This window comes from Pinus tabuliformis, chromosome X (assembly GCF_031772625.1).
Source record: "Pinus tabuliformis cultivar Carrire ecotype Pingquan chromosome X, CPIR1, whole genome shotgun sequence".
Lineage (NCBI taxonomy): Eukaryota > Viridiplantae > Streptophyta > Pinopsida > Pinales > Pinaceae > Pinus > Pinus tabuliformis.
Window position 1 is genome coordinate 1,213,765,939 of NC_142308.1, and position 27,472 is coordinate 1,213,793,410.

Consider the following 27,472-nt stretch of genomic DNA (forward strand, 5'->3'; position numbering starts at 1 on the left):
CGAGGTATCAACTGTTTTTCTGTAGTTTTCTGCACCCAACACTACTGAACTTCTACCTTTCTCTAGTTATCCTGCTTCTCTGGTCTCTCCTACCTCTTGCCTATTCTTCGGCTTCCTCTATTACAAATTATGCATTCATCAACAATACTTCCCATTCTTTTTCTGTTTTTATGTGTTTCATACACCTCTAACTGATCGTTTCCACTTTCCACTGCCTCTTTGGCTTCCTCCTCCATCGCTGTAGATTCCTCTGCCTCACTTGATCTTTCGGCTTCCCTCCTTGGTCGCCATGGCTTCCTCTACACTGGCTTTCCATTTCGCTTCCTGGCTTTACGGTCACTGAGTGTTAAAACTGTAACACAGGCCCGTTTTTTCAATGATAACAGGCATCCACCAAGATTGTTCTGCTTAACGGACATGCCACATCCTATCGCAATTGCAATCGGCTTGATTTGAGCCTTCTGAGCTATCGTTCAGGCTTCCTGAACCATTGGAACAGTTATCATAAGCCTTTCGGCCTAAAACACCCCGCGCAAGCCAAATTTGTAATTACACAGAGAATATGAGAAAAAGATAGTCAAAAAGACCAAAGGGCAGACTTCAGGAAATATTACACCCGCACCTAAAACTGTATCGGATCCGCTCCTCCACAGTTTTATCGCAATCGGTGCTTTAGTGTGGCAAGGCTTCATAATATATGCGATAGTGACAGATGCGATGACAGATAAACTCATATTGCAATGTGCGGCGGGTTCGCATATATATGTACAGCAATCGGAAGTTGCCCTTGGCGGAGGTCCGATGCAACATCATAAATCGCTATCGTCGATTGCAATGGACTGCTTGACACAATGTAGCTCCGCTCTTGAAGTGCCAATGCGATATCTTCGGCAATCGCAAGTCACAAGGGTTTAGGGCTCAACGTTAACGCAGACCACTCCATTTTAGTGACGCAATATTAGGTGCTAGACCCGATACGACTCACCGCTCCCGTGTATAAAGTTTCACGTCCGCTTTCCGCCTCCGATAGTGTATTTGCCTCTATACATGCTTTGGCCTCTGTTTGCACCTCTGATAGTGTTAAACACATATATGTATGGTTTTTACCACCGATGGGTAAATACATATATATACAGGTCTTTCTGCCTTCGATAGTATGAGTGCACGTATATATATATATATATATATATGTGTGTGTGTGTGTGTGTGTGTGTGTGTGTGTGTGTGTGTGTGTGTGTGTGTGGGCCACTAATACATGAGTTTTTGGAATATATATGTTCTCTCGATAGTGTACTATGCTCCCGATAGTGTATTCCTTTGGCATCGCATGCACTGATAGCTATTAATGCATATATAGATGGGTTTTGCCTCCGATAGCTCCCGATTGTGTAATCTGCTTCCTCTGATGGCTCTGTTTTGGCATATATATATGGCTCCTCCGTTTGCTCTATCAGTTCCTCTAGTTTCTCTGTTTGCTCCTCTTGGCTCCGTCTACTCCTCGAATATTGCTATATTGACATCAACAACAATCTGTGTCCAACAATCTCCCCCTTTGTTGTTGATGGCAATATTCTTCTACTCTCCCCCTTTGACATCAATGGCAAAGGAATGCATGTAGACTCCCCTTGTCAAACTACTCCCCCTGTCCTACTACATCTTTATGAATGAACTTGAGTGATGATAAAGAGATAACCCCCATCTTTTGACATAGATGTTCAAATGCTTCTCGAGGAAGAGGTTTTTTGAAAATATCAGCTATCTACTCCTTAGTACTGATATATTCCAGGGCGATGTTTTGTTCAGCTACTTGCTCATGGAGGAAATGATACTTGATTGGTATTTGTTTGGTCCTTGAGTGCATCACTGGATTTTTGTTGAGACTGACAGCACTTGTGTTGTCACAATAGATGGTAATCAGTTGATCTGTACATATGTCGACATCTTTTAGAGCTTCCTTCATCCATAGTATCTGAGTACAATAGTCTGCTCCAACAATATACTCGGCTTCGGTTGTGGATAATGATATGGAAGAATTTTTTTGTTGAGCCATGATACTAAACAGTCTCCTAGGAAGAACGCATTTCCACTAGTACTTTTCCGATCATCTATACTTCCAGCCCAATCAACATTGGTGTATGCAGTTACAGTTAGTGTTGAGCTCCTTGGGTACCAAAGACCGAAATCAGGAGTTCCTTTCAGATATCTGAGAATTCTTTTTACAGCTAATAAATGGGATTGTTTGGGAGCCGATTGAAATCTTCCCACCATTCCTACTGCCTGCATTATGTCTGGTCTTGTAGCTGTTAAGTATAGAAGGGCTCCAATTATTGACCTATAATGAGTTTCATCTACTGGAGGGGAGTCATCATATTTGCTCAATTTGCAGTTTGTGGTCATAGGTGTGCTCATGGGTGCATAGTCCTCCATTCCATATATTTTGAGCATGTCTTTTAGATATTTGGTTTGAGATATACACAATCCTGCTCTGGTTTGAGATACTTGAAGTCCAAGGAAGTGAGACAGCTCTCCTATCATTGACATCTCAAACTCTTTTGACATGTTTTGAGAAAATTCATGGCTCATTTCATCATTATTGCTGGCAAAAATCAGATCATCGACATAAACAAGAGTAACTAGTAACTTACCTTCATCTGTCTTTATGTATAGATTACTTCCAGCCACTCCCTTTTTGAAGCCTTGTTGTTGTAGATAGTGATCCAATCTTGCATACCAAGCTCTAGGAGCTTGTTTCAACCCATATAAAGCCTTTTCCAACTTACAGACTAAGTCCTTTCCTTCTGTTAGATCAAACCCTTCTGGCTACTCCATGTAGACTTCTTCCTTGAGTTCCCCATTTAGAAATGCTGATTTCACGTCCATTTGATAGATTTTGAATCCTTTTGAGCAAGCAAATGCCAGGAACATCCTAATAGTTTCCATACGAGCTACTGGTACAAATGTCTCTTCAAAGTCAATTCCTTCAATTTATGAATAGCCTTTGCAGACAAGCCTCGCCTTGTTTCAGATAACCTGTCCTTCCTCATTCATTTTATTTTTGAACACACATTTGGTTCCTATTATGTTTTTGTCCTTTGGACGAGGTACCAGCTCCCATGTCTTATTCTCCTCAATTTGGCACATTTCTTCTTCCATGGCTTTTACCCAACGAGGATCCTTACTTTCTTCTGCAAATGTTTCTGGTTCTATCATAGATAGCAGAGCAATAACGTTTCTCTTTGGTGTAATGGTCACCCTTCTTTGGGTTTGCATCCCTTCATCTATGTTGCCAATAATTTGCTCTTCTGGATGATATTTCTGGATAAACTTCATCTTTGAAGGGGTATGAGGTGGTTCTTTCTCCTCTTCTTCTTCTTCCTCATCTATTTCTTCTTCTTCAGGTTCTTCTTCTTTAGGTTCTTCTTCAATGAGAAGATCATCTTCATGTTTTTCAATTTATTTTTCTAGAAGACTGGAAGTTCTTCATCAACCTTTACATCAATGCTTTCCACTATTTTCTTCAGTCGAAGGTTGTAGCACTCGTAAGCCTTACTTCGTGTAGAGTATCCAAGAAATATCCCTTCATCAACTTGAGAATCAAACTTTCCTGGTGAGCCATCCTTGATTTTTACGAAGCACTTGCTTCCAAAGATCTTGAAGTACTTCACTGAAGCATGTCCTCCTTTCCATAGCTCATAAGGAGTTTTTTCACAGTTTGGTCTTAATTGAGTTCGATTCAATGTATAGACAGCTGTCCCTACTGCTTCTCTCTAGAATTTCGGCTACAAGTCTACTACTAATAACATTGTTCTTGCCATTTCTTGAACTGTTCGGTTTCTTCTTTCAACTACCCCATTTTGCTGAGGTGTTCTAGCAGCAGAGAATTCCCTTTTAATTCCATGAATATTACAGAACTCACTAAACTCGTTTGATGTGAATTCTCCCCCTCTATTTGTTCTGAGGCATTTAATTTTTGAATATTTTTCATTTTCTACAAGGGCTTTTAGATTCTTAAAACACTCAAAAGTTTCAGATTTATACTTTATAAAATAAATGCACATCATTCTAGTATAGTCATCAACAAATAACACAAAGTACCTTTCTCCTTGGAGTGCCTGATTTCTAGTTGGTCCACACAAATCAGCATGGATGATCTCCAAGGGCTTTGATGTAGAGAGCTCCTTTGTCTTGTGGCTGGTTTTGGTTTGCTTTCCATGTTGACATGGACCACATACTCCTTGATTTGGTTTTAACAGCCTTGGGATGTCTCGTACAACTCTAATCTTGCTGATATTGATCATATTTTCGAAGCTTGTATGTCCAAGTCGCTTGTGCCACAACCAACTTTCATCTGTCTAACTCAGGTAACATTTATTCTCTTGAATCTTGTTCAGAATGTAAATTTTGTCTAGTGTTCTAACCCCTTTTGCCACAAGTTCCCTTGAGGAAGAGTTCCTTATTTCACAGTATTTGGTGCTGAAGACAACCTTATGTCCTTGATCACAGATTTGGCTGACACTCAGGAGATTGTGTTTGAGCCCGTCTACTAGCAGAGCATCTTGAGCTTTTCCTTTTCCATTGATAAGAGTAATAGTTCCTTTTCCCACAATTCTGCTAGATCCACTTCCAAAGGACACATTCCCTTCCTTTTTTCTCAATGAGACAAACTTCCTTTTATCTCCTGTCATGTGTCTGGAGCACCCACTATCCAAAAACCAATGATTTCCATTATTTTGAGCATATAGAGCTAGGCTGCATTTATCCATGTTGGAATTCTTACTACTCGTCTTTCTTCCTTTAAGTGGGCAGTTTTGTTCATAGTGTCCATTATTGTAGTAGAATGAGCAAATCAGATCAAATTTGGTCAAGGGATCAAATGAACTGTAGGTTTTGATCCGTCCCTTCCTTTTGGGGGCATATGAATTGATTATTCAGTCCTTTAGCTTTGGCGTTTCACTTCTGCGAGCCATGCAACATCTGGTTTGATGACTGAAGTTTTTACAGTGAAAACAGTGTCCAAGAAAGATGGTTTTGTACCTGTTGAAGCAGCCACGATTTGAGTCGATTTCCTTCCTGGGAATTACTCCTGCCTCATTCTTTGGATTTGAGATGGGCCCTTGGTTGAGTACAGGTTTGTATTTGCTACAGTATCCATGATTCGACTCCACATTCTTCTTTGGAGTAATTCTCTCTTCATTCTTTGGATCTGGGATGCGCTTTTGATAACATACTTTTTCCTCTTTTGGATTGCAAGAAAGTGCATCGGCATAGCTTTTCACACTATTCTTAGTGCTTGAGGATTCTCCTTTGAAACCTATTCCAGACTTGTCATGTTGAGGTTTTTGATTTTTTAGAATAGTCTCAAGTATTTGAGAGCTTTTACAGCCCTTTTTAATTTGCTCCAACTCCTTTCTCAGAGACACTATTTTGGCCTCACGTTCTTCACAAGTCTCTTCTTTTTCTTTTAGCTTTTCTTCCAAGAGATCTTCTCTTCTTCTTGTTTCATCGTTTTCCACTTTGAGAGAAATGATTTTATTCTGTAGTTTCTCATTTTCTTTAATGGCACTTATTAACAGTTCATCTACATTTCCTTCCAGCCCCAAGTCATCATCATTTGTGAATGCCATGAATAATGTTTCTTGGCTTTCATCATGGTCACTTTCCTCATCTGATTTCTTTTTGATGACCATAAACTCATCCTCATCAGACTCATCTTGCTTAGAGAAGAAGTTCTTCTTATTGAACCCTTTCTTTTTGTGTGCCATTCTTTTAGAATTTCCTTCATCATCACTATCATGTTTATGAGGGAATTTTGCTACATAATTACCTATTTTTCCACACTTAAAATAGATAAGAGGGTAATCGCTTGTAAGCTTAGATCCTTTCTTCAGCTTTTGTACAAATTGAGCCAATTTTGATTCCACATCGGACTCATCACTACAGTCATTCCTTTCTTTTCCCTTCTTTGACTTTGAAGTCTTGAATGCCACATCTTTGGAGCTTGGGCCACCTTTCCTCATCTCATAGGCAGTGAGGATTCCATGGAGTTCATCCATCTTGAGGGTATCTAGATCCTTTGCTTCTTCTATGGTGCTTATTTTGGAGTCAAATCTGTCTGGAAGAGATCTTAATACCTTTTGAACAATGGTACTTTCTTCAATTTTTTCGTCCAATACTTTAAGGAAGTTGACCACTTCAACTACTCGGAGGAGGTATGCTACAATATCTTCTTCATCTTCCATCCTCAGACTTTCAAATTGTCTTCTGTGAGTTTGAAGCTTTGCCTTCTTGACTTTTGAGTCTCCATCGTATAAGCCAACTAACTTCTCCCACATTTCTTTGGCAGAGGTACAGTGCATGACTTTTGTAAACTCGGAATCAGTGATTCCACTAGTGATGGAGTTCAAGGCCTTTGCATTTGTGATGTAGGCTTTCCTCTCGTCTTGATCTGTTGGAAGAGTGGTAGTCATTTGGTATTCATTTTGAACAAAATGCCAGACTTCAGGTCCAAGGGACATTAAGTAGTAGGTCATTCTTTTTTTCCAGAAACCAAAGTTAGTGCCATCGAACAGAGGAGGTCTTCCTGATGCTTCATGATTTCTCATCATGGCTGCGGATCCTTCTTCAAGCTGTTAGGCTAGTATGAAGAAGCCTGCTCTGATACCAATTGTTGGAAATACTAAGGGGGGTGAATCAATATTTCTTTTTTTTTGTTGTTCTTGTTGTTACCAAAAGCACACACACACACACACACACACACACATATAGATATATATGAAACACAGAAACAGATAGCTGGAATTAATGCTTTTATTAACACAAAAATAGTGCAATGAAATAAATACAATATATATATATATATATATATATATATAAGTGGTTTCAATTAGTTGCCAAGCTCCAACTTGGACTTCAGTGAGGCTCCAACCAACAGAGAACCAACTCTGTCTTGCAATAGTTTTGCACTTAGGAGCACCAACTCCCAAGGATTTCAATCCTGTTTAGTTTAGAGGCTCCAACCCAAACCAGGTATCGACTGTTTTGTTGCAGTTTTTGTTAGGATATTCCGACACATAGGAAATAGTTAAGTACAACTTGGTCTAGTATAGAGTTAGGTAAAGTGTGTTTCTTTACTATGTACATTTTGTAACTTACAATCTGACGGTCACGATATGTAGTGATCCGACGGTTCATTCTCTCCTCGGTATTACTGACACTTGATCCATGGCTTAACACCCGATTGGTCCATGATTTCTATTTAGAGCGCATGGAGGGTCATTTGTAGGGTAATCCGTCTATGAGAGAAGCATATGTAAATTTTCATTCTTTTATTAATAAATTGCTTGAAGTGGCCGCGTTGGCTCAGGCCGTGGACTGTTTCCCTCTTTGAGGGTTTTAACCACGTCAAAATACTGGTGTATTGATCTATGATCTGTTTGTGAGTGGTGTCCTTTGGTGTTCTATCTGAGGAACTTACCCTGTAAATTCCTACATGATATCAGAGCTATTTGAGGGCCGCGTCCGTTGGTGATCCAAATCTAAAGCCGATAGAACTGCATCTGACTGCCATTTCCTAGATCTATTGTTTCTGACTGCTTTCGGGCTGAGAGGACTACTCTGTTGTGTTGGGAGCATCTGTTCCAGTGAGGAACCCCTTTCGTTTCACGCGAAAAGGTTTCCGGTAGCCCTAGCTGCATCATTTTTAAGATCTGGAGGTATACAGTGTTTATTTGCAGTTTACAGTTATTTTCTCTCTGTTTATTTCAGTTTCGGTTTATTTAGCCTTTTTTTACTGGATCTATACCTTTCATTTCTGCATATTCTCTTTGCCCTACGACTCTATGCGATCTAGGCAAATCAGAAACAGAAAGGAAGGATTTTTTCTCATGCGTATGCTCTTTTCCGCTGCGCCTTAGTGTGATCTCGGAAAATCAGAAACATTGAGGAAAATATTTAGTTTCCGGCTAAAGCTAACTTTGAGCCACAATGTTTGTTTTTGAAAATATTTAGTTTTCGGCTAAAGCTAACTTCGAGCCGTAAGGTTCATTTTTTTTTGTATGTCCGTGTTGGGTTTTGTGTTTTTTGTTTTGTAGGGAAAAAGAGCTTTCTCAAAGTAAGCACGCAACCCAAAACATCAACCCCCCCCTCTCTCTCTCTCAAACTTTTTGTATAGCTCACTTGGTGCAAAGCTAATTTATGAGAGTAGAGGTCTTGGGTTCAAGTCTCCATTTTGTGGGGGCGGATTTTTTCACTTCCGCACATTCCCGCACTTCGTCGACGACTTCGTCAATTTTTTTCAAAAAGCCATAACCTCTTCATCCGGAAGCCGTTTTCAGAACCGTTTTTTTTGAAACAGCCTAATTTTTTGAGATCTTTCCATTGGTACACTTAGTTTCAGCATCTACAGCTTTAGTTTCTATTGAAAATGGAAAATCCATGCCAAGTCATTCTTGATAGCACTAACTACTTCCAATGGTGGTCCTACATTGTGGATTTACTTAGAAGTAAAGGTCTTTACAGAATAGCCACAGGCCAAGAGACCAAACCGAAAGATGAAGATAAGGTAACTAAATGGGAAAATAGTCAAGACCAAGCACGTGGGTTGATAGGGATGCCTATTTCTCCAGATCTTAGATTCCATATTGCAGAACTTGATACTCCTGATGAAGCAATGCAACAAATTACTAAAGTCTTTGGAATTAAAAATGAACTTAAAGCCCATCAACTTGAAAATGAATTGCTTACATTGGACCCCAATAATTTTTCTTGCATTGAAGATTTTTTGTCCAAGTTCAAGACCCTTAGACTTCTCTTGGAAGGTGTTAAGGTTAAGAAAGAAGATAGTAGCCTTATCTACTCCATTCTTACTAATTTGGGACCAGCCTATTCTGTGTTTGTTTCCACCTTCCATTCTACAAGAGAAGCCTTCATTTCTCAAGGACAAACCTACAAGTCCCCTTCCTTTGATTCCTTTTGTGATTCTTTAATAAGAGAACAAGAAAAACTCTTACACCTTGGTCTTCTTCATCTTGGAAACTCTTCTAAGAAAGCGTTAGCCTCCCAGCAACAACCAAATCCAAAGAATCCTAAGAAGTTGTATCCTAAAAAGAATGGTCCTAAACCAAACAAGGGTCCTAAGCAATTTCAGCCTCAAAATGAAAAATCATTTCAACAAAATGATTAGACAAATAAAAACAAAGGGAAGAAGACTGATAGACATTGCAACTTTTGTAATCGAGATGGCCACTTAGAATCCAAATGCTTTAAGAAGATGGAAGCCTTGGAAGCAGCAATGAAGAAGCATAACATCCATTTGGAGCAATCTTCAACTTCAACTTCATCTTCAGGAATGGCACTTTCTGCATGTGGTTGTCAAGCATCTCGGTCTGGCTATGCACTAAATGTATCTTCTTCTTCTCATTCTCATGAGTGGCTCATTGATTCTGAGCTTCTTATCACATGGCCAAAAACAAAGCCATGTTTTCTTCTTTAAATGATTGTAACACCAAAAATATATATGTTGGTGATGATAGATCTCTTAGTGTTGTAGGGACTGGAACTGTTCATCTAGACAATGGTCAGTTTAATGATGTATTATGTGTTCCAACCTTATCCTGCAACCTTCTATCTATATATCAGATAACCCATTCAGGTGAAGGTAAAATCGTTGAATTTTCACCGCACGATGTTGTAATTAAGGACCTAAGAGATCCTAGACAGATTTTAGCTACTGGCATTGCTGATGATTCTACAAGGTTGTATAAGTTTCACAACTTTGGGTCATCAAATCTTCCCTTAGTATTTGTTGCTCATAATGATGAAGTGAGCAAACTTTGGCATGAGTGATTTGGTCACTTAAACTATCACTCCCTTCAGAATCTATGTAAAGAAAATATGGTGACAGGTCTTCCAATGGTATCTTGCATAGATGGTGTTTGTTCCAGATGTGTACTTGGAAAACATCATCGGGACAGTTTTGAAAAACGTGCCTCTTGGCACGCCTCAGCCCCTTTACAGCTCGTGCATAGTGATTTATGTGGTCCACTTCCAGTTGCTTCATTCTCTAGCTACAAGTATTTCTTAACTTTCATTGATGATTTCTCCAGACGCACTTGGGTATACTTCTTAAAACTCAAGAGTGAAGTATTTAACATGTTCTTGGCCTTTAAGGCCTTTGTTGAAAAACAATCTGGACATCAAATTCTTAAGCTAAGATCTGATAATGGCGGAGAATATGTTAAAAACACATTCATCAACTTTTGCACTGAGAATGGAATTCAAATGCAACATACTGTTCCATATACTCCACAACAAAATGGTGTACCTGAAAGGAAGAATCGCACCTTAAAGGAAATGGCTAATTGTATGCTTCAATCTAAAGGACTTAGTCTTAATTATTGGGCAGAAGCAATTAACTGTGCAAATTACATAATAAATCGCACTCCTACTAAGGTTTTAAAGAATATCACTCTAGAAGAAGCATGGAGCTCAAACAAACTAGATGTAAGTCACTTTCGTGTTTTTAGAAGTGAAGCATGGGCCCATATTCCAGATAGAAACATAAAGCTTTAGAACCAAAGAGTGAAAAATGTATTTTTGTTGGATATTCTGAAGATGTCAAAGGATATAGACTTATTCCACTTAAGTCCAAAAATGTTATCATTAGAAGAGATGTAAAGTTTGATGAAAATATATCGGCCTGCGAGCCTAGTTCGGCGGATGTGCCACCTCTCCCTATCTCTTCTACTTTTGAAAATATTTCTTCTTCAGATGATGAAAGCGAGGATGAAAATCCTCCCCCACCTTCTCAGGATCCTCCTTCAGCTCCTTAGCTTCCAAAATGGGTCTGTGCTACTCGGGATGTAGCAGGTGATCTTGCTAGTGATCCTACAGATCAGCGACATACACGCTCTCAGTTCGAGAGAGCCTCTTCTTTACTAGCTCAAGCTTCAGTGAATTATGATCCTGACACCTTTGCAGAAGCTTCAGGCCATCCAGATTGGGAAGCAGCTATGAATGAAGAATATCATTCATTATTGGCAAATGATACATGGTATCTTGTTCCTCTACCAAAGGGATGAAAACTTGTTAGATGCAAATGGGTTTACAGAACCAAGTATGGACCAGATGGGAAAGTTGATAAACATAAAGCTCGTCTTGTTGCTAAGGGTTTTTCACAAGTTGAAGGCATTGACTATACTGAAACCTTCTCCCCTGTTGCCAAAATGAACTCTATCTGCCTTGTTCTTTCCCTTGCTGCCTCTTTCAAATGGGAAGTCCATCAGATGGATGTTAAATCCGCCTTCTTGCATGGGGACTTGCATGAAGAAATCTATATGGCACAACCTATTGGCTTTATACAAACAGACTCTAGCCTTGTATATCGGCTTAAAAAATCCCTTTATGGTCTCAAGCAAGCTCCTTGACCTTGGTATGCCAAAATGGATAACTTTCTTTTAGAATCTGGTTTCTCTAGGTGTCATTCTGACAATACTATCTACACCAAGAAAGTGGGCAAGTCTCTTATCATTCTTGTTCTTTATGTTGATGATATTATCCTGACTGGTAGTGATCCCAACCTTATAAACTGTGTGAAGTCTAGCCATAAAAGGAAGTTTGAAATGATAGACTTAGGACACTTACATTATTTTCTCGGTCTTCAAGTCTTGCAATCCAAGGAAGGTATTTCCCTTTCTCAGTCCAAGTATGCCTGTGATATTCTACGCCACTTTCACATGGAAGACTGTAAGCCAATCCCTTCTCCCTTTCAGTCTGGAGTCAAACTTTCAGTCACTTGTACTTCTCCTGAAGTTGATGCTACCTTATACCGTCAACTTGTAGGAAAAATTTTGTATCTAACCCATACTCGTCCTGACCTTTCCTTTGTTGTTGGCCTTGTTGCTCAGTTTATGCAAAACCCACGTGAAAGTCATTGGAAAGCAACTAAAAGAATACTTCGTTATGTTCGAGGTACCGTTCAGTTTGGGATTCATTATAGTGCCAAAGCATCTCCTCTATTGGTTGGTTTCACTGATTCCGATTGGGCTGGTGACCCTGATGATCGGAAGTCTACTGCAGGTTATGTGTTCACTCTTGGTTCAGGACCTATTACATGGGCTTGCAAGAAACAAGGTGCCATTTCTCTTTCTTCAGCAGAAGCAGAGTATCGTGGTGCCATAGAAGCTAGTAAGGAAGCCTTGTGGCTTCGTCAGATCTTGTCACAGTTTGGCTTTCAGCAGCAGCATCCGACTACACTTTGGTGTGATCATCAAAGTGCCATTAAGCTATGCAAAGATCTAGTCCAACATCAGCGCAATAAACACATTGAACTACACATGCACTTCATCAGAAAGCTCATTCACGACCATGTTCTTGAAGTGCAACATTGTTCAACAGATGATCAAGTTGCAGACATCTTTACAAAGGCTCTCACAGAGGCGAAGTTCACTAAAATTCGATTTATGGTTGGAGTTCAGGAAGTTATCACTAAGGGGGGATAGGCTCTAGTGCCTCCTTCCTTCTCCTATTGTGTCATATTTGTAAATCCTTCAATCCTATCCCAAGTTGTTCTTAAGGGGGGATGTTAGGATATTCCGACACATAGGAAATAGTTAAGTACAACTTGGTCTAGTATAGAGTTAGGTAAAGTGTGTTTCTTTACTATGTACATTTTGTAACTTACAATCTGACGGTCACGATATGTAGTGATCCAATGGTTCATTCTCTCCTCGGTATTACCGACACTTGATCCGTGGCTTAACACCTGATTGGTCCATGATTTCTATTTAAAGCGCATGGAGGGTCATTTGTAGGGTAATCTGTCTATGAGAGAAGCATATGTAAATTTTCATTCTTTTATTAATAAATTGCCTGAAGTGGTCGCGTTGGCTCAGGCCGTGGACTGTTTCCCTCTTTGAGGGTTTTAACCACGTCAAAATACTGGTGTATTGATCTGTGATTTGTTTGTGAGCAGTGTCCTTTGGTGTTCTGTCTAAGGAACTTACCCTATAAATTCCTACAGTTTTTTGCACCCAACACTGCTGAGCTTCTGTGTTTCTCCAGTTCTCCTACTTCTCTGGTCTCTCCTTCCTCTTGCTGTTCTTCGACTTCCTCTCTTACAGATTATGCATTCATCAACAATACTTCCCCTTCTTTTTCTATTTTTATGTGTTTCATACACCTCTGACTGATCGTTTCCACTTTCCACTGCCTCTTTGGCTTCCTCCTCCATTGTTATAGATTCCTCTGCCTCACTTGATCTTTCAGCTTCCCTCCTTAGTCGCCGTGGCTTCCTCTACACTGGCTTTCCATTCTGCTTCCTGGCTTTACGGTCACCGAGTGTTAAAAATGTAACACAGGCCCATTTTTTCAATGATAACAGGTGTTGGGTCGTTAATATGCCATTATTATTATCACTTTTGAACACTTATCCCACCCATTTCCACTATTCTTCATCATATCATTTGTTATAATTTATCATTTAAATCCATTTTATAAATGATTTATGCTCTTATGAATGAATATTATCTATTCTCCTTTATTTCTAATAAATTGATGATTATGCATTATTTTATCAATGATAGTTCTAATAAGTTGGTTATAACATTATTTACCATTTTTAGCCTCCAAGGTAACTTCCAGATTGAAGATTTGATTTTTAAATCTGCCAACTCAGAAATTCGCTGGTTTAAGGAGTGACAGTTTTACGGTTGAGATTCTGAGCAAATGAAGACGAATTTGAGAAATCCGGAACATGGGTTTTGTCCAGAACGGGCCCAATTAACTTTTACAAAGAATGGTTTGCTCAAATTCAGCTTGTACTGAGAGAAACGCAGGGTTCTTTGAGCACAATTTTCTTAGATTAGCAGTTGTGGCCATCCTCCAAATCTCAGCTGCAAACCCAAATTCGTCTTGCTTTTGTTGAGAGATGAAAGGAAATATATTTTCTTGTTGATCATCTGGTTAGAATCAATCCAATTTTGTAAAATAAATCATGTTGTACTTATCTTTATTGTAACTTCTCTCTGATCTCTCTATTTAAATGAAAACAGAGATCAGAGATGGAGAGACTTCAGGATGACTTTGGGGATTCGAATGATGGCGAATTGATGATTTGAATTAGAGATTTAGAAGCAAGGATTCATGATAGGATAGGAGGAAGGAAGGATTGCTTTATGCTGTAAGTCTCAACACTTCAACTATTGTAATGATTTCACTATTTAATGATTAATACATAATTTGGGCGTTGCTGTTCACTCTTTTCCTTCTGAAGTAACCCAGCAGCGTCCGCTGGCGGCTAAGGGCCCAGCCTCTGGTGGAGTACGCTGCTGCTATTGTGTATCATATCTTTACAATTGCTTTTGTATCATTATAATTTGGTTTCTGTGAGGATTGTCTGTATAATTTGGTAATCTGACGTGTTTGTCATATGCTGTTCTATGCTCTGTTATGACTACTTCATTAATGGTTTCATTCAGGAGATTTATGTAAGTAACTCTGTATCGTGTAAATGAACCTCTTCAGAGTTGATTGCATGTTCACTATTTAAGCCAATTGTTTCTGTTACAGAGCTTTCATATTAAATATTGCTATTGGATTCATTTGAACTCTTATTCGTGGGAACCCGAAAGTAATATTATTTCATTTGGAAACAGAAGTCATGTTCTTTGGAAACATCAGATTGCTATAATAAGTGTGTTGTGTATATATGATAAATGTTGTTCCATAATTCATTTGTGAATATCTCCTCATAAAATAAGGTTCATTGGAATTGCTTTTGACGATTGTTGTTTGATTGCGGAATGAGAGTTCAGTTCTAACTCGCGAGATTTAGTTCTTTTAATTGCTGTTTCATTTACTGCTGTTCTATTTCCTTTTGCTATTCCATTTTACTTTCTGCCATTCCATTTACTTGCAATTGCTGATTTGGTGTGAGAGAAGATCTAAGGCTGTAGTGAGCCTCAGCAAGACGCTGCTTAGCTCCCAGACCTATGGTCCATGCTCTAATTTCCTTTCCATCAGTTTCTAGAGGGATGGGTTATCACTTCTGCACCCTTGACTGATAAGTTGTCTTGTGTGATTTTATCCTTTTGAAGTAATTTAGTCATAGTTTAGCATCCATCTACTCTTGTGTTCTCTGAACGCTGTACTACTAAACATTACTCTTAAGTAAATAGCCGCCTCAGACTGAGTACACTCTTGAAATAAAAAGTCGTCCCTGGGTTGATAATTAATGTGAAGGTAATTAGGAGTTTAAAAGACACCTTTTTATCGCTCCACATTTTGGCGCCGTTGCCGGGGAGAGTGTAGCCATTTCTAAAGAGTAGTGTGAATCTGATGAGTGCCTGCTAGGGAAGAGTTGGATCTTAAAAACGGAAGGTAAGAACCTGCGTACGGAGCATGTAAAAGCCCTGCTCCCCCATCCGCTTTCCAGCAGGACTGTTAAAGAACCTAGAGTAGAAATAGATGTTTGAATTTTTGTGTGAATGATTAGGAAAAAGATAGAAATTTTTTTGAATCACATGATCTCACGCAAGTGGTGATATAAGCACCATCCATTTCACTAACCGATTGACAGGAACATTTGAAGAAGGAGCCTTGAAGAAACACATGAAGAACATCTTATATTATGGTAAGAAATGGCTCACGTTTCTACTTTTGAATTTCCTATCAAAGATCTAGGAGAAGTGACACAAATGCACATAATTCCCCCATCTTTATCAAATTTTCATGGTTTAGCAAATGAAGATCCAGATACATTCTTATTTGAGTTCGAAATACTTTGTAGAGGATATGATTATTGTACTGACAATCAAAGATTGAAAGTGTTTCCTCTTACTCTAAAAGGAGTAGCTCTCCGATGGTTCATGAGCCTAGGTGGGAATTGCATCCAAACATGGGAGGACATGAAGAACATATTCTTGAAGAAGTACCAAGACTATTGCAAAGCCAATGAATATATTTTCGGTATGATACAAGGGGAAGATGAAAGTTTGGAGGATTATGTAGATCGATTTCATTATAACCTTCAAAAATCAAAGCATAAGCATTTGGAAAAAGAGATCTTAAAAACACTCATTCTTAGAGGAATCAAAGATGAATTTTTAGAACTTTTAAACCTGATAGGAAAAGGTGATGTTTTTCAGTTATCATATGATGATGTTTGTGAGTTGTGCATAAGGTATTCAAGAGGAATCTCCAAGGCTTGTAAGAATCCTAGAGATGTTTTTTCTTTGTTTTCCAAATCTGCTACAAGAACAGGAGACATGAGAGCTGAAATCAATGATTTACTTGAACATTTTAAAATTGATTTTATTAGCTCTCTAAATGAAAAATTGGACGTTTTGCAGGTTCAGAAAAATCAAGAATTTGATGAAGTGTTTTGCCCTTATGACCGAAAGGAGCATCTCATAGATACTCACTCTTCCTTATCTAGGATGGAAGTGGCATATCAAAGAGATGGGAAAGTTGCAACAAGGCCTATAGGTATGGTTCAAAACACTTTTTCTCCATTGTCATACTTGCATAATCCATTATGGAATGCTAATGTGTTAGGGCAGCCATGTCAATTTCAATATAACCACCTATCTTGTTTACAAGTTGGGCATGGTTCATCTTATGATGGCATGACTACTCTCCCTCATCTTGTAGCACAAGCACATTCTCCATATTCTCCACCAGCTCTTTCACAACACCTTGCTTGCCCATCAAAACCATTCACACAACCCAATCAACCACATCATCAAAATGCTCCATTCCATACACATTTTCCTGCTCAACTAATTCCACACCCTCACCATAATAAACCAGTACAACATGCTTACAATGTTGAACTGGCAAATTTACCCACCCTTCCCACCCATTCTATCTCACATGTGTTATTAGAGAAAACCTACAATGAGATTCAGAATGTTTCAAATGCAAAAATTGTAGAAGCTATGGAAGAAAATGAGGTTTCTTTTACTATGCATCAACAAGCTATTTTAAAAGCTCAAGAACTTCATGATATGATGGCTATGCGAAATCAAGAAAATAAAGGATACATTGAAGATTGGTTTCACTCCATCATTTGTTTGCAACATCACTCCATGCTTCAACAATTTTTGATACCATTTTTTGAAGGGAAGTTGGCTTCTCATACCCTAATATCCATTAACATGCATTTTTCAAATTTGGGTATGTGCATACGTGAAGCCGTATTTCGAAAATGGCTTCACTGGAAGTACTCATATACGTAGTCATATTCATCCTTCAATCAAAGTAGGTTAGTGAAAAAATAAAATAAAATAAAATAAGGACATAAATAAGTGCATTTTGTTCTTTTGTAAAACTAGTTGTTTTTGTTGCAACATGCTATCGAAATCAACATCGGTGATAATTTTTTTTAATAATTTGTGTATGTAGATGATTTACAATGGAAATAATAAGTTCTACAAACACTCATTTTCATTTTTATCACCAATTTGAAAAAATGCTTGAATTTCATTTTTTTGGCTTGTGGGCTTGATGAACTTTCTGGAAAAACAGTCGGGACAGTCATGTTTTGAGGGACCAAAAGTGAATATTTCTAAAACATGTTTTTACCCCAAGTAGCCCTTGATGTCTACTTTCTAACCCAATTTGAATCACTCAATTTGGATTTGAAACGAAAAAGTTAGAACCAAAACATTGACAGGGTGTCTAGCGGACAGCTTAGGAACAGAGTTGGGACAGTCAGTTTTTGGAGGCCTAAATGACCATATTTTTAAAACCTGTTTCTACCCTAAGTAGCCCTTGATGTATACTTTCTAACCCAATTTGAATCACTCAATTTGGATTTGAAACGAAAAAGTTAGAGCCAAAACATTGACCAGATGTCTAGCGGGCAGCTCAGGAACAGAGTTGGGATAGTCAGTTTTTGGAGGCCTAAATGAATGAATTTTTAAAACCTATTTCTATGGTAGATTCCCCTATGAATCTAGTTTACAATGCAATTTGAATCACTCATTTTTGATATCGTATGGGGAAGTTATGATCAAAATACGGACTGTCTATCGTAAATCAGCACTCTTAAAACTATGTCTTTCCGGCTGTTCCTTACAATATTTGACCTATCAATTCTTCTTGTCTTCAAAACCTGTTTCTATTGGAGATAAATAAATGAATCTATTTTCATTTCCAATTTGAATCATTCGAATCCGACATCAAACGAAAAAGTTACGCTTGAAATATCAACTGTTGGTCTAAGCTGGGTAATCGACAATGACTCTATTATGCAGGTTGTTCTAACTAAAATTGACATATCATATCATTGAATCTTTAAAACCTGTTTCTAATGGAGATAAAGCTTTGAATTAGCTCTCATTTGGATTTGGAATCACTCAATTTCGACAAAAACAAAGAAGTTGTGATTAAAACACTGCAGGTTAGTATGATTGGCCACTGCTCTCCCGCAGGTAACAAATAAATTTTACTTTGTTATTTTCTCTGTGGATTTGTTCTACAGAGTAACTACTTGTTAGTTTTTTACATAATTCTTGGATTAGGGGAGCCTGTACACCTCTCTTTCTTCATGATTTAATGTTTTATTGTAGGTAGATATTCATTTTTTGCAGGTCTTGGGAAAATAAAGAAGGTCAATTTATGGACGAGTGATTTTTGAAAGAAATTTTAAATGAAACAAAGGAATTTCATCCAATTCATTACTCAACGGATTCATAATAGAAGAAATGAAGAATTGATTTCCATTTGAAGATTCATGTCTTGTCACTGTTGCCAAAACATTTTTCAAATAGATCATTTTTTTACATAACATCATAGCTGTTGTAACTCAATTTATTTATTTACATACTGCTTTTTGTTGTTTTTTTTCTAATTTCTCTTATATTTTGTGTTTCAGGTGTTGCTTCATTCAAAGTGCAACTCATCCTCAGCATCAATGCAGTGAACAACTAATTCATTCTTTGCGTGTTTGCATTTTATGGTTGTGTATTTTGTTGTTCCTTTTCGAAAAGGAACAGCACTTTTGCACTTTCACGTTTTGCTGTTCCTTTTCGAAATGGAACAACACTTTTGCACTTTCACGTTTTGCTGTTCCTTTTCGAAATGGAACAGCACTTTTGCACTTTCACGTTTTGCTGTTCCTTTTCGAAATGGAACAACACTTTTGCACTTTCACATTTTGTTGTTCCTTTTCGAAATGGAACAGCTGCTCTTCCTTTTCGAAATGGAACAACACTTTTGCACTTTCATGTTTTTGCTGTTCCTTTTCGAAATGGAACGACACTTGCATTTGTTGTTCCTTTTTCAAAGGAACGACACTTGCGTTTTTGCTGTTCCTTTTTCCAAAGGAACGACATTTCCATTTTCACGCTTTTTTTGTGTGTATTTTTGTTTTTTTTGTGTGCATTTTCTTTGCTGTTTCCTACACGAAACACCACTTTTTGAGTGTTTTTGCTGTTCATGCAAAAGAGCAACACTTTGGGATTATTTTCAAGAGCAACCCTTCTTTCTTCTTGTGAGATTATTCCTAATCCATCTCAACCACATTTTACTAATTCCCCTTCATGGCATGAAGTACACTATTTTTATGAGGACAAGAATTATGGATTCTTTTGAAGCAAAGTTAATATCATTCACGTTATAATCTTTAACAGGACAACTCCTTGATGATAGATTCTTTTCAGAAGGGACACAATTATTTATATATCACTTTACTGCATTGTTTTCTGTTGAACATGATATTGATTGATCATCTTAATACCATGTTGGTTCCACCCTTCCTGGTTATAATCTTCTCTGTCTGTAATAAATGAGATTATGTGTATAGTTTTTTTCTATTGAAATGTTCAACTTCTTCCGCCATCCCTGCTCTTAAGGAGTACTGAGCCTCCCTCTTTTTATCATAAAAATGTGTAATAATAACAAAATTTTGTTCGCAGATGGAGGATAGGGGGTCTCATTACGAGCCAGCCTACCATGTTCATAAGGTTGTAACAAAGTGACATTCCCATTATGGCCACCACACCAGGGTTATGATCCATTGGATAGCCAAATTATCCTTGGAACAAGAGGTCTCATCACGAGCCGGCCTGATCACTTTTGCTACATCCCAGTGAATGGCTGTGTGATTATCTGGTTACCACGCCAGCACACTGATCTCTTCTGTAGAACAGCACTGTAACTCTCCATTTATAAATTGAGGATCCTGGCTCATATGGGTTAAAAAGTAACCCTGCCGAGGCTATGGACGCCTGCTGGCAGCAGCGGCTCTGCTTATGGTATTGAAGTTATATTTTATCGTCAATTATTATTATAATACCCTTTTCTTATTTTTCTTTTTATCAGAGAAGTTATTTCCTTAACCTTTTCCCTGTTTTGAACCTTTATGCATGAGAAATTGTTTTATGATCAATCGCATCATTTTTAGCTAGCATACTATTAGTAAAGCATCTTTTTGGCATATTATTGTTCTTTTTCTCTTTTTCATAACTTATCATCAATCTTAAGCGTCCTATTTCTTATTCATAACTATCTTTACATACTCTGCTCTCATTATAACCATAACTCTCGCTGTCCTATCATTGATATGTGTACTCTGCTTCATTTACTATTGTATTGTTCACTCCCTTGCCTTGTCATCAACACCACCCCTTTCATATGCTTTATGGTTATGGAACCCATTTTCCAATTGGAGGGGGGAATGTATGCATTATGGGATTGCATGTGATATGATTACTACACTCTGCCATAACTTGTTGATTTGATAAGTTTTTCTAATTGAAATTTTTGCATGCATTTTATCTGTTGCTATTCAAAGCTAACACTATGGATTCCAGACCATTGTATGCATAATAGTGCTTTGTTTACAGGGGAACAACAAGTATGGGCAGAATTCTATTCACAGCATGACCACACTATTGCAACTAATAGACGCGGCTCGAGCAACTTGCGAACATGAACAACTCTTCCGACATTATGTGCTTACCTGGATTCCACCTTTTGCATCACTTTCAGCACCAACTTTGCCTACATCAACTTCAACAACTGCCAGTCCATATATGTCATTCCACATTTTTGGAGGTAAAACTTGAGGTAAAATTGCATAGTTTTCTAATTTATTATAAATTTAGGAGAATCTAATGAAAATCCATTTTGAGCATTATTTACCATCCTTCATTTCATAGTTTTTACCACTTTTCAGCAGCATATCATTTCCGAGTATGGGGGAGTGTTCCTTCATTTCTTTCTTATAACCACGTCATTCATATTCTTTATCATCCATTTATATTCTTATTCATTCTCAACACCTCCCTTCTTCCATGTTGTTTTACACCTAGCATAGAATTTAGCAGCTGGTAGCAACCACCTCTATTTGTTTTCTAGCATCGCATGAGGACATGCTAATTTTTCAGCGAGGGGGAGGAATTGCTATGCATGATGGATGTTTTCTACTTTCTTCCTTATTTAAGGCATACAATTTCATTTTTACACAGTGCAGAAATTGATTTCCACATATTTTTAAAACTATGAACTCAATTCTTGTAATTTTTCGAAAACACATACGTATCATTAATACAAACCCACACAATTTCAAGAAATATTGGTTCATAAAATTTCAGAAATCATGCACTCTCACCTACAGTCATTTTGTTTATATCTCATGATCCATGCATCAAAACGATCTGATTTTTGGATCATAGAAGCCTTCATATATTACAAATCTACTTGCAACATTTCAACAAAATCTGGTTTGTAGTTTTTGGGAAAATGGTTAATGAAGATTGCTGTTATCTATGTCATATTTTGCTGCAACTTCATACATATAGTTGACTGACAATGTAAAAATTGTTATGCCTCCATCGCGATTGCTAAAATTGAATGTTCATTAATTAAGGAAGCATTCATTTGTTCTCAAATTTTTATTGCTTGGTTAACACATGGTTTTTGTCTTTGGGTTGCATGAGGACATGCAATATATTCAGTTTTCGTTGCATGAGGACATGCAACATATTGAGTGTGGGGGTATGTTGGGTCGTTAATATGCCATTATTATTATCACTTTTGAACACTTATCCCACCCATTTCCACTATTCTTCATCATATCATTTGTTATAATTTATCATTTAAATCCATTTTATAAATGATTTATGCTCTTATGAATGAATATTATCTATTCTCCTTTATTTCTAATAAATTGATAATTATGCATTATTTTATCAATGATAGTTCTAATAATTTGGTTATAACATTATTTACCATTTTTAGCCTCCAAGGTAACTTCCAGATTGAAGATTTGATTTTTAAATCTGCCAACTCAGAAATTCGCTAGTTTAAGGAGTGACAGTTTTGCGGTTGAGATTCTGAGCAAATGAAGACGAATTTGAGAAATTCGGAACATGGGTTTTGTCCAGAACGGGCCCAATTAACTTTGATGAAGAACAGTTTGCCCAAATTCAACTTGTACTGAGAGAAATGCAGGGTTCTTTGAGCACGATTTTCTTAGATTAGCAGTTGCAGCCATCCTCCAAATCTCAGCTGCAAACCCAAATTCGTCTTGCTTTTGTTGAGAGATGAAAGGAAATATATTTTCTTGTTGATCATCTGGTTAGAATCAATCCAATTTTGTAAAATAAATCATGTTGTACTTATCTTTATTGTAACTTCTCTCTGATCTCTCTATTTAAATGAAAACAGAGATCAGAGATGGAGAGACTTCAGGATGACTTTGGGGATTCGAATGATGGCGAATTGATGATTTGAATTAGAGATTCAGAAGCAAGGATTCATGATAGGATAGGAGGAAGGAAGGATTGCTTTATGCTGTAAGTCTCAACACTTCAACTATTGTAATGATTTCACTATTTAATGATTAATACATAATTTGGGCGTTGTTGTTCACTCTTTTCCTTCTGAAGTAACCCAGTAGCGTCCGCTGGCGGCTAAGGGCCCAGCCTCTGGTGGAGTACGCTGCTGGTATTGTGTATCATATCTTTACAATTGCTTTTGTATCATTATAATTTGGTTTCTGTGAGGATTGTCTGTATAATTTGGTAATTTGACGTGTTTGTCATATGTTGTTCTATGCTCTTTTATGACTACTTCATTAATGGTTTCATTCAGGAGATTTATGTAAGTAACTCTGTATCGTGTAAATGAACCTCTTCAGAGTTGATTGCATGTTCATTATTTAAGCCAATTGTTTCTGTTACAGAGCTTTCATATTAAATATTGCTATTGGATTCATTTGAACTCTTATTCGTGGGAACCCGAAAGTAATATTATTTCATTTGGAAACAGAAGTCATGTTCTTTGGAAACATCAGATTGCTATAATAAGTGTGTTGTGTATATATGATAAATGTTGTTCCATAATTCATTTGTGAATATCTCCTCATAAAATAAGGTTCATTGGAATTGCTTTTGACGATTGTTGTTTGATTGCAGAATGAGAGTTCAGTTCTAACTCGCGAGATTTAGTTCTTTTAATTGCTGTTTCATTTACTGCTGTTCTATTTCCTTTTGCTATTCCATTTTACTTTCTACCATTCCATTTACTTGCAATTGCTGCTTTGGTGTGAGAGAAGATCTAAGGCTGTAGTGAGCCTCAGCAAGACGCTGCTTAGCTCCCAGACCTATGGTCCATGCTCTAATTTCCTTTCCATCAGTTTCTAGAGGGATGGGTTATCACTTCCGCACCCTTGACTGATAAGCTGTCTTGTGTGATTTTATCCTTTTGAAGTAATTTAGTCATAGTTTAGCATCCGTCTACTCTTGTGTTCTCTGAACGCTGTACTACTAAACATTACTCTTAAGTAAATAGCCGCCTCAGACTGAGTACACTCTTGAAATAAAAAGTCGTCCCTGGGTTGATAATTAATGTGAAGGTAATTAGGAGTTTAAAAGACACCTTTTTATCGCTCCACAACAGGCATCCATCGAGATTGTTCTACTTAACGGAAATGCCACGTCCTATCGCAATTGCAATCGGCTTGATTTGAGACTTCTAAGCTATCATACAGGTTTCTTGAACCATTGGAACAATTATCATAAGCCTTTCAGCCTAAAACGCCCCGCGCAAGCCAAGTTTGTAATTACACAAAGAATATGAGAAAAAGGTAGTCAAAAAGACCAAAGGGCGGACTTCAGGAAATATTACATCCGCACCTAAAACACTATCAGATCCGCTCCTCCACAGTTTTATCGCAATCGGCGCTTTAGTGTGGCAAGGCTTCATAATATATGCAATAGTGACAGACACGATGACATATTAACTCATATTGCAATGCGCAGCAGGTCTGCGTGGATATGTACAACAATCGGAAGTTGCCCTTGGCGGAGGTCCGATGCGACATCGCAAATCGCTATCGGCGATCGCAATGGACTGCTTGACACAATGTAGCTCCGCTCCCAAAGTGTCGATGCGATATACATCGGCAATCGCAAGTCGCAAGGGTTCAGGGCTCAATGTTAACGCAGACCACTCCATTTTAGCGACGCGATATTAGGTGCCAGACCCGATATGACTCACCGCTCCCGTGTATAAAGTTTCACGTCCGCTTTCCGCCTCCGATAGTGTATTTGCCTCTATATATGCTTTGGCCTCCGTTTGCGCCTCCGATAGTGTTAAACACATATATGTATGGTTTTTGCCGCCGATGGGTAAATACATATATATACAGGTCTTTCTGCCTTCGATAGTATGAGTGCACGTGTATATATATATATATATATATATATATATCTATATATATGAATTGGCTGCCGATACATGAGTTTGTGGCATATATATGTGCTCTCGATAGTGTACTATGCTCCCGATAATGTATTCCTTTGGCATCTCATGCACTGATAGCTATTAATGCATATATAGATGGGTTTTGCCTTTGATAGCTCCCGATTGTGTAATCTGCTTCCTTTGATGGCTTTGTTTTGGCATATATATATATATATATAAATGGCTCCTCCGTTTTCTCTTTTTTCTCCCCTTCTTTGGCATATATATATGGCTCCTCCGTTTGTTCTGCTTGCTCTGTTAGTTCCTCTGGTTGCTCTGTTTGCTCCTTTTGGCTCCTCTTGGCTCCGCCTGCTCCTTGAATATTGCTATATTGACATCAATGACAATCTGTTTCCAACAGAATAATGATGTAAAAAGGTCATTTTAATGATTAAACTTCCCATAGGTTTTCTTTAAACATAAACAATATTTTAAGAAAGGTTAATTTGGTGGGGGTAAAAACACATAATTGGCATATCTTCATTAAGGTAATTATTTTTTTATATATATTTATATATTGGTTTACATCTTCATATTTTTTTTGGTCTACTTTGGATTAAACAAATAACGATTCATTTTTATTGTTATAGTATGTTCTACCTCTATCTCTCCCAAAAAACTTCGATAACAACGTCAAACAAATTATGTATGATCTTGGCAAATACACGACGTAAGTAGTGATTTATATGAAAAGTGTTTTTTTATTTGTTGTTCAACTTAATGGCATGTGGTTTACTTGTAATGTAATATTTTTTTTTTTGGAACATGTTCCTTGCTTGCATCATCTATAGATGGTTTTCATTGAAAGAAATCCATAAAGTATTGAAAGAGAGAAATTCCTTTGCCAATGTGTAAAATGAAAAATTATCTATCTCAAGATTTTTTCAATTCACAAGAACACTATCTTATATACCAAGTTGAGGAGATTGAATTATGTGGACCTGTTGAGGGCCAAAAATGTCTGCCTCAACATTGGGGGATAACCACCCGGTCCGGATCTTAAAGCAGCTCCTTTTTTGTTTGGAGTAGTGGCTCCAACTGGTTTAACTAGGTCCAGTTACCTTCTCCCTATCGCTATTGGTTTATGATGTATCTTTAACTACCAATAGATAGAGATATTAGATCACTTCTTCTTGCTGATCAAGCCAGAGAATGACCCTTAAGTTGATTTGGGTTTAGCCAAGCCACAACTAAAGTTTTACCTCTTTGAGAAGAGGACTTAAAAGAATGTAGAACTTAATCTAAATGTAAGCTTATTCTATAATGCAAGCAAAAAAAAACTAATCTTAATCCTATCTTAATTAGGCAGATATAGATCTAACCCAACTAAGAGTAAGATAATTAAATGATAAGGATTTAAATATGTCTGGCTTTTAGTTAATGTCAAGCTAACAAAGTAGTTCAATTAACTGACATTTGTAAATACCGAAACACATCCTATGGGGACCTCTTAACTGAAATAATAAACCAACAACATTCCGGGAAGTAATTCACAAAAATGATATTGATTATCAAATCAGTAAATCCAATAATTAAACAATAATATGCAGAAATAGTTCACAACACATTACTATTTAATAAATCAGTTTTATAAGACAAATTTCTGAGTAAATAGTTACTCAAAAATCAGAATTTAATCCATAAGAGTAGAGATACATAATAACAATATTGAGACAAATTACCCATATTGACAAAAGTGCACAAACATGAATAAAATGACACATTCTTGTTATCATAAAAATGAAACTAGTATTTGAAACAATAGTATTAGAAATACCAATTTATTGAATCCATTTCTCTGACCCTTGTCTCCAACAGTCCTTTACATTGCTTGAACTTCTGTTTTCAAAGCTAGAGCCACAATAGTGCAAACTTTGCCCATCATACATAATTCAAGATACAAAAGAAAAATCCTCCATAGTCCTCAGATCTGAGATTTTCTCTCCTCCCTCCTACAACTCTAAATTCCTATTGCAGAAGTGTTTTTAGAAGTCTAAAATTGCAGAGGAGAGCAGCCCCCTATTATGTTCTGCAATTCTTTATTTATAATATTGTCAAAAGTATTTTTGAGAGGAAAGTTTTTTGAAGAAAAATCTTCCCAATTCAATTTTATTTGCTCAAAATTCTCATCTTTAATTGCTGGAGCATTTTCATTGATTGAGATCTTTTTTTCCATCTTTCTTCTACTATTTTCCTGGAAAAAGAAATCAAAATAAATTAAGATGCAACAATAAAATCAAAATGTTATTTCTAACATTAAAACAAATCCAATCAAATACAATTTAAATAATCAATTGAAAATAAAATATAAGCTTTCTATTGATGCTTGAGATGATTTAATTGGCCAAGGATATCACTGACGAATGGATCTGCATTCAGAAGAGGTTTGGACAAATGAAAATGCAGAAAATAAAACTCAGAAAATTGATTTTGTTTTAGAAATTCGAAGCTTGATCTTCTGTCTGATTTTCGACCCAATAAATAACCAAATCTGTTAGTGAAACCTCCTCAGAAATGTTTTTCTTGATTTTATCTTTCCAATGAGCCGTCATGGGCCTCATTTGGCCAAGTAAAACTCAATCTATGAGCCTCCAAAGTTGATGAGTCAAATCTGACATAATTCTAGAATTTCTGTTGCTGAGCTAAAAAAATCAAAATTTTAATTAAAAATTTAATCCTAAATTAGAATTCTAATTATCTAATAATTAATTCTAATTTAATT